The sequence below is a fragment of the Channa argus genome, chromosome 6 (genome assembly GCF_033026475.1).
Source record: "Channa argus isolate prfri chromosome 6, Channa argus male v1.0, whole genome shotgun sequence".
Lineage (NCBI taxonomy): Eukaryota > Metazoa > Chordata > Actinopteri > Anabantiformes > Channidae > Channa > Channa argus.
In genome coordinates, this window is record NC_090202.1 from 3,502,501 (window position 1) to 3,511,550 (window position 9,050).

At 36.9% G+C, this 9,050-nt stretch overlaps 1 protein-coding gene across 2 annotated transcripts in view; it reads left to right on the plus strand.

Annotated features, from left to right (window-relative positions):
- The window catches only part of akap1b (A kinase (PRKA) anchor protein 1b), a 33,892-nt gene extending 30,582 nt beyond the window's left edge, over positions 1 to 3,310 (plus strand). For both annotated transcript variants that reach the window (XM_067507385.1, XM_067507386.1), the window contains exon 11: positions 1 to 3,310. This exon is cut by the window's left edge and continues 2,022 nt beyond it. The gene's annotated coding sequence lies outside the window, so the exon portion shown is untranslated.
- Positions 3,311 to 9,050: the final 5,740 nt, after the last annotated feature.

The window sequence follows — 9,050 nt, forward strand, 5'->3', positions numbered from 1 at the left end:
CTGAGCCCGGATAAAATGGGAAGGTTGCAGCAGGAAGGGCATTCTGCGTTAAAAATTGCATAAAAAATTTAAAATCAATGTTCGGAACAAGTTCCGCTGTGGCAAACCCTGAAGGGACAAGCTGAAAACCGTTGAGCTTTGTTAACTTACATTTAATAATACTGGTCATGAATGGTGGTGGTTTACAATTACTCTGCAAGGACAGCAATGTTAGAAAGGTTTCTGTTGTAGATTAGTTATGGAAATTGAGAACTGTACATTTTCTTTTTATATCAACCTGATCAGAAGATTTGGCAAGATGTATTTGAATTAATTTGACACGCCTCTCACTGCATGTCCTGTGATGTGTAAATGTTGACCTGCACATCGTGCTACAATGCTAAAACTAAAAATCATGCAACCCTTCCCCCCATAACTACTAAGAATTTTTTCATATTTATTTTCTCATTCTTGGGGGCGGCTGTACTCAGTTGGTAAAGGCAGTCGTCCCCGGGCCACAGGGTCAGTGGTCGATTGCCCGGTCCCAACTATATCTCGAAATGTCTCTGGGCAAGACACTGAACCCCTAACAGCCCATTCCCCTCCCCAGCTGTGCAGTGCCGGTCCAAGCCCGGTAGAAAATGGAGGAGGGTTGCGTCAGGAAGGGCATCTGGCGTAAAAACTGTGCCAAATCAACATGCGGACAATGATCTGCTGTGGTGACCTTGAACTCACGGGATAAGCCGAAAGGACAAATAAAAAAACGAAAAAAAGTTCATTTTCCCATTCTTCCGTCAATTTTTATATATCCACTGTATTTACCCAATTAAAATCTTCTTTTGAGGACTTTAATGCAGATGAATCCACCTGGAGGTCATGAACGGTGTTTCAGATCTGGCCAGTTGTGAATTTTTATTTATTTATATATATTTTTTTTTTTTACAAAGGAATTACTTCTTTTTTTCATCCACTACAATTGTTTTGTAGGGCAAGCTTGTAAAATAAAAATATTTTTTTAACCCGTTTGAATGAGCTAATTTTTGGTTTTAAGCACCATACTTTCTTCCTCCCCTTTTGAACCATCTCACATTTTTATTTTTACTTTTCAAATATACTTTATATTTATATATACTTATATATATATACTCCAGAATGACCCAAACTTATTCAATAAAAAGTAGGAAAAGATATTAGTGACACAAAAACAGAATAGATAAGAGAACTATAACCACTAATGCATTGTTTTCCACACATATAATTCCCCCTCTCTCCCCCCCCCTTTTAATCTGTTCCATCCACAGTCAATTAAGTAGAGGGCCTCCACTCCTGTTGCCCTTATTTGGCGCTTAAAAAAGTCAAATGGAAGCTTAGATCAGCCGTCTAAATTCTATGATTTAAATTGATGAAGGGGCAAAATGAAATAATATTGTTTCTGCCTTCTGCAATTCATCTGGTCCTGCATACACCAAAAGGGTTTGATTACTCTAATATCAGCCAGTAACATTGAAATTGTACATACTACTGGCTATTGGCATTGAAACTTTGCTGTACATGAACCTGTGCACTCAGGTTGTTGGGTTGCAGTAGTTTGAAAAATTTGATGTATGATTTAAACAACTTGGAACAAAATATGATGCTGTGTACATTAAAAAGGTAAGTGGTCTGCACTTGTATAGCGCTTTTCTGCCTATTGGTACTGAAAGCGCTTTACACTGGTTCTCCTTGCCCATTTTGCACTCAGTCACACACACACATCTGCTATCTAGATGGCCTACACTTACCAGGAGAAACTAAGTTGCGGTTCAGTGCTCAATGACACTATGTGACAGGAGAAGCCAGGGATGAAACAACTGTTGGATTGTTGGATGACCTCCTTGGTTAAATACCTGCTTGGCCACAGTCCCCCAATACTGAATTGAATGTGTGTAAGAATTGTATCTACATGGACTCACTCATTGTGTACCGCATATTTAAAGCCAATGTTAAGACCAACAAAAAGCAAGTTGCACAAATGCCCTTTGCAAAAAAGTTATGCGCCATGTAAGGTTGCTCTGCTGCCAAGTTGATACTTGATGAGTTCTTTGACTATAATGATGCATGTAATGAGAGTAAATTAACATTGTATTTATTTTATAGTAGTACAGAATGAATTTTATCCTGATATGGGCAATTCAAGCACGGTGGATTTTCTGAGCCGTCCATAATAACTTGGGGATTTTAAATATAATTGTTTTGTTAAAGTGATAAGGAGCTTTATAGTTATGAAATCCAAACTGGCTTTCACAGAGGTTAAATAGATTACAACTGGGCAGGTTTGGCTGAGGCAGTTAAGTGGCTTGTCCTCTAATTGTAGGATTGTAGTTTTGAGCCCTGGCTACTGTTGTCCACATGTTGAAGGGTCCTTTGTCAAAACTCGGAATCTCAAGTCATTGATTGTTCCTCACTTGTAAATTGCATTGTAAACTGTCTGCCAGATGACTGAATGAAAGCCATATCGAATAGTCCCTCCAGGACTTTGTGGAGCTTGTTTAGACAGCCTAATTCATTAAATGTTGTGATGCCTGTTGCAATGGTTTTTATGTTTTAAATTGCAAGGTGACACAGAATTCATGGAGGAATGGTTGAATTGTTGCAATTGCAACATCAAGAATTCCTGGATGGACTAATTGAAGAATAGTATGAGGTCCTGCTGAGCAAGGAGTGCCACAGACTACAGGATTCTCCTAACACTTTTCATGAAAACCTGAGTTTAAGTATGTCTGGTTTCTGTACTAGAGATAATTTTTTTTACAATATAAATTGTTTATGCATAGTCAGATCTTATGGGTTTCCACTTTTTGTATGGTTATGTTACATAATGAAAGTACTGAATCAAAAAAGGATTTGTCTCCATAATGTTTTTTTTGTTTTTTTTTTTGTATTGGAAATTAAATCATGTATTCTTTAGCAAGAACACCTTATTTTGACCAGCTGAAGGACAGAATTTGGGAAGGGTGTATATTTAGCATGTAAATGGAACTCAAAAGCTCTAGTATTTAAATTCAATAATTTATTTAAGGAATGTTAACTATGTGGCTAACATAGCTGGGGCAGCTGATGAATAAAAGCGTAACAGTTGTTAAAAAAAAGTGTATAGGCAAATGGGCAGTTTGACACATTTATGAATGAACGAATGAATGACTGACCAAGGATGGTATTACATGTTGATAATGGTTTGAAGCAGTAGCTGTATTGTCTATTGTTTGCTTGTGTGCATACTTCCTGTCTGTTTTACATAAAGTTGTTGTTTGTTTTTGTCCCTTTTAAAATACAAATTAAAGAGTATATTTTCCTCTTTTTGTTCATTTCTCTGTAATTAAGAAATTCGCTACTTTTCTGTAACACTGGAGATAAACAGTATAAAGCGAACTTTTTTTTTGGTCCTTTATAAATTATTCCTACCACTCTTTTAGTCACACATTTCAAACAATGACGTATTTTTAGGTGTTTGCATGGGTAAACAAGTCATTTGCTATACTAGAAAATCAGTGAACATGTGGATCTTTTTTTAGTCTTATTTTAAATTTGATTTATTAATTTTACAAACCTATTAGGAGAAAAGATTAAAACTTTCTTTTTCCACATTTTCATTGGTAAAGGGATGTGTAAGAAGGATCAAGTATGTTCTGTCAATCAGACTATTTGTCTTCCCCCACCCCACCTTTATCTAAGATGAGTGCCAGTCAACCCATTGGTGTTTGGGGAACCAGGGCAACCTGAAGAGAAGTGGGCTACTGGAACAAGATATTCGTGGACAGAAGCCAAGAATAGGGAACTATTAGAATGCTACTATACAAATATTCTAGCGGGAGGGGTTATATACAATGATAAGGGACTTCTAGATATTTCCAAACCCAACATCTAGACTAACATCACAACTGCATTCTCAGTGTTCTCAAACTACAACCACATTCTAGAATATCAGCAAGAATCACATGTTATAACTAAAGATTGACAAAAGTACAACACAAAGGCTAGCAAGGAGGAGCCAGGAACACAGATTTGGGGAGATATCACCACCACCCCCAAAATCGGAGATCGGGCTGCAAGAGTGGCTGACCTTGTTGTGGAAAAGAAAAAGATATATTTTATGGTTAGAGTTGAAATAAACCCCAATGACAAATCTGTCTTTTGTGAGGTTATTTCCCCATAAAGAAATTGCCAGCAGTCATACAGCCTTTGACAGTTTAACCTGAACTATTAGCAAGGCCATGGCTAACATGCACAGACAATTATCTTCTAATAACTGGAACATGATGTGAACATAATGTAGGAGTGACTTCCATAAATTCTAAGCTCAAGGTTTGCCAAATTGTTACCTCAAGATTCTGTTATCACACTCCCTGTTGATGATTCTTTAATCACTTAAAATATATGCACACACAACGTACAATTATTATGTCTAGGAATTCACAAGTATTCTGCTATGGAAATAATTTACATTGAGTGAAAACAAATCACTGTTTTTGCAAACTAAAGACATTCCTGACACTAAATGTAAGCAATGACTATAAGTCACATTATCACAAAAAATTCTTAAGCACAACAGGAGTAACAAATTCTGTTAAAAATTTAAATGAAAAAGGTGACATTAAAGTATCTTCACATTAGTTTTATCTTTAAACTCATCACTGCCATCAGTATCTTAGAGTCATGGGGACCAATCCAGTTCTGGAAACTATTGTTGCTCCCAGCAGTTGAACTGTCTTCCCCTTCAATCCTTAGATAGTGAGTATAGTGTCCTTTGTAATTTGCATTACATAATTGCACATCAATGCCTACATACAGGTTAGTTGGTGTAGCGAGCACACAAGGTTGCAGAAAATGTCTCCTGTAACAAACTGACCTTTAAACTTTTCCACAGAGAACGGGGAATGGACCCCCTCCATTCTGAGACCCTGTCTTGAAAAGTTAAATCAATTTTCCCAAGATGAACAAAGACTCTGTTCTTCTTTGACATGTAAATGCACATGGACACTGAATCCCCGAGTTTTTAAGTGAAAATTGTCAACACTCCCCTATACAAAGCCAAAACTGTGAGTCATTATCTAAATCTAACTCAGGTTGAACCCAGGAGATCCTGATGTGGGTCACTCTCCACTTAACTTATTGTGATGCAGAAAAAAGCATAAACCTTTACCATGGAAAGAGACTATTTGGTATAAGTCCAATATCTGAGCTAATGTCTGAGCTAATGTCATAAGCTTCATGAAACCTGTATAATATATTTTCATGAGTTATTTCATGATGTTTGATCCAAAGCTGGCTAAAATCCAATAGAAATTTATAAAGATAATATTTTATTGGAAAAATTGGTAAATGGTAAATGGCCTCTTAAATAGCTTTCTGTCCAAAGTGCTTTATAACGTTGATTCCCATTCACCCATTCACACACACAAATTCACTGATGGCAGTGACTGTCATGCAAGGTGCTCACCTGACCCACTGGGAGCAACTTGGGGTTCAGTGTCTTGTCTAAGGTAAGCCTAAGGTAGCTGGTAAATGTACGATGTAACCCAGTGCCACCGAATGGTAATAATGTTTATCATATCCATGACTAATCTGACCTTTATCCCAGTTTAGAGTTTTAGAATGTTTTCAAATGGGGCCTAGTGGCTCAATAGGGGCTTGTGACTCAATGGGTAGAGCATCTGGTTGGGATGCAGAACATGTTCTCTGTGGTGACCCCTGAAAGGGCAAGCCAAAAGCCGTTTCTTTGTTCCTTAATATCTAATTAATATCTGATATCTGATTTTATATCCCATGACCTAGTGCATACTTTGTTCATGATTTGTTAATTTCATGACTACATGTGATTTTGAGTTTAGAGTTTAGAAATTCGCAATGCTATCCTTATTACATACTCTGCAGAATATTTAAACACATGTTGTCTAAATCCTTATGTCTATACTGTATATGTTGATATGCTGCTTTAATGTCATTAGAAAATTTCAGGTTCTGTTATATTTAAATCATTACTTATTTCGCATATGGTAATTAGAAAATCAGCCAAATACATATACAGAATATATATTTTTCAGACAAATGAGTTTTCTAAAGGCGTGAAAGAAAATGCACATCAGGTTTATCAGTAAATGTCAGTAAAATCAACCGAATATCACAAAAGTTCAGTTAAGTTGATCAGAAAGAACAACAGCAGAAAGACCAACTAAGTTAAGCCCAAACTTTGAGTTCCAGCTGGACCCAAACTCACCACGTCATCTTTGTTTCTACCAAATTTTTTGGATCTTTTGTACTTTTGTAAACTTGAACTGAAATTATCATAGAAAAATCATGAGGTAACGTGCTACAGCACGTTATAATTTGTTGTTAAAATATTGAGGCCAAGTTTAAGTTTTGCTCATGTAATAGATCGACTTTTGATGTAAGACCAGGTAACTGAATTTTTATAAGATCTGCCACCTGACCGACCATTAATCCTTAAGTGACATCATCGCCAATTATTCAATTCGGTTGTGGATATCCTGAAGACACCACTCCAGAGCTTTACTATCCTGCCTATGTTTGGTCTCCAAGGAGAGCTTCTCTTCATCTGTTTCAGAACACCACATGCCGTGGTTGGTTGGGTGACGAAAGATGCTTGTTGGCTCAGACAGGGTTCTGGAACACTCGGTTCTGGTCCTGGAAACCTTCAGCGACACTCAAGTTTGCCAAACTAGGTGCCATGTAAAGCTCTATGAAGGCCAATGTCCTAAGATAAACTGCATGTTTATTTCCTAAATGTAACCATAAATTTGACCTCTAATTCTTATTAAGATTATTCATTTTTAACCTTTTCAGCTGTATTTTTAGTTCTAGGATTAATCCTGATTTTATTCACCATCCGGCAATTTTATGTTTTATTTTCTGTCTTGAACACCACTATCACTTTCCCAACTTTTTATTCCTTGATATGTATATTATCCTAACTATTTATGACCTGTATTTATCATTATTGTTAGTATTAGTATGAAATCAATAAATATTTATTTATCAATATGTGTAACATGTGTTGTTTATTTCTTTGATGACAGAAGTCAGGGATCACTTATCTGTAAAAAGATCCCATTTCTGATATGTGACTGATTAATAATTTGTTCTGTTAATCAATGGTTAACTGGTTTTAACAGCATGATCATCATTTATAACTGATCTGGTGCCCTATAACAAAGATAAATTGTTGATGACGTGTGTTTTCTGCATTATTGTGATGCTCCAGTGCAGGGCCTGTCATCAGTATTCATATCCTATATATCGCTACATTTCTTTGGTACTCCCTATGTGAGGCAGATTATATCACTTCTTTCCCAAAGGAATATGATAAACTACAGATCTTCTCAGTTTCCCTTCCCCAACTTGTGTAGGATGTAGTTAACTTGTTGTAATTGTGATATTAATCTGATAATGCTGTAAGTGGGAGTGTAATTCAATTTGCAATTGTAATTGTAATTTCACATAATTGAAGGAATCTTGTTTTAACTACAACTTTGAATTATACAATTCAAGCGGTTTAAGCTTAATATTCTGAGTTTATAATTGGTAAATTTTGTTCTTGTCATATCTTTTGGCAACTTCGTTGCCATTGTTAAGATGTAGTTGGTAATTCATTATTAAGTGAAAAGTTTAATCTTTGTTGTTAATCTTACAATAAGTACCACTTGATAGCTGCCTCAGTGTCACCACTTATGAACCTCACTCTGGGGTTACATCGGCTGACCACCCATCTGCTCCTGCCCCCAAGACACCCGACCAATTGCCTGCCTGGGTCGATGCCACCTGCAGTCTGGAGGGGCCTGCCCAGGTTGATGTCACCACCTTTGCTCCGGTACCCAAAGCAGGTCAGCGCGGCCAGTGATCCTTAAGGAGATGCAGCTAGTGGTTCAGAGAAAGCTGTCCCGGCTGACGCCACCGGCAGATCAGTAAGGTCCACGCAGGGCAATGTCGCTATCAGTGGTCTGGACACTTCTGTTCCGATTCTGGAAAGATCCATACAAATGAGGGTAGAAATGCTCAAATGTTCCTTCCTCATTGGTCAGGACCTCATGTGACCACAAACCAACGCTCCGTACTGCATCAGATAAAAATGAGTGCAGGCCAGAAAGAGACACTTTTTTAATGGGTCGATTTTGACTAAATCTGGACCACCACATTCCCCATAGGACTTGTTGGGTAAAATCAAGTTCTAATTCATTTATAGAGTGTAAATACACACAAACCAAGGTGTTGTGTTAAGTTAGACAATCTGATTTCAATAATTATTTGGGCATAAAGATTTTCAGAAAATTTGGTAAACACTTGCCTTCCATTCAGGCCATTGCAATTTAAATTCAACCTGCTTTCTCACTTCACCTCAAAGAAGATTTAGGAAGTGGGTGTCAAACATATACCCTCCTATTAAAACTAAAAGCTATATTAATTGTGATTAACATGCCCAACAATCAATAAATTTTACATAAATTAAATTTAGCTACTTGCTATAATACCTAGTAAACTTCGGCATGAATACAACTCTGTTGTGTTACAATATGCTGAGCCAGAACTAAGTTACAAAACTGAAAAATGAAGCCTTAGCTTGTCACTCTGCTGTCACTAATTCTACATCCATAAATCCTGTGGTGGGTGTTGATAACATTTTAAATATTCAACCTCAAGTGCAGCACTGAGCTTCTGTAGGTTGTTGACGGGAAAGGGACAAAGGCTTATGGACCTGTACCCAGATCCATGGATGTTTGAGGTTGATTACTGGTTTAAATCGGTTGAGTAAGTCTGTCCCTACTAACAGAGGAATAGTGTCTAGACCAGTGTTTTTCAACTTTTTTTGAGCCAAGGTACATTTTTTCATTGAAAAAAATCAGAAGGCAGACCACCAACTGAAAATGTTAAAAAAATTAAACTCCTATACTGTTGCATATATTAACAATATAAAGTCAATACAAGTTCATCAACGTGGTACCTATCTTTGAGAACTCTCTCATTTACCTTTGTAGTTTCTTCTCATAAAATTTGCCTGTTTCTCAGTAAACAAAATAGTC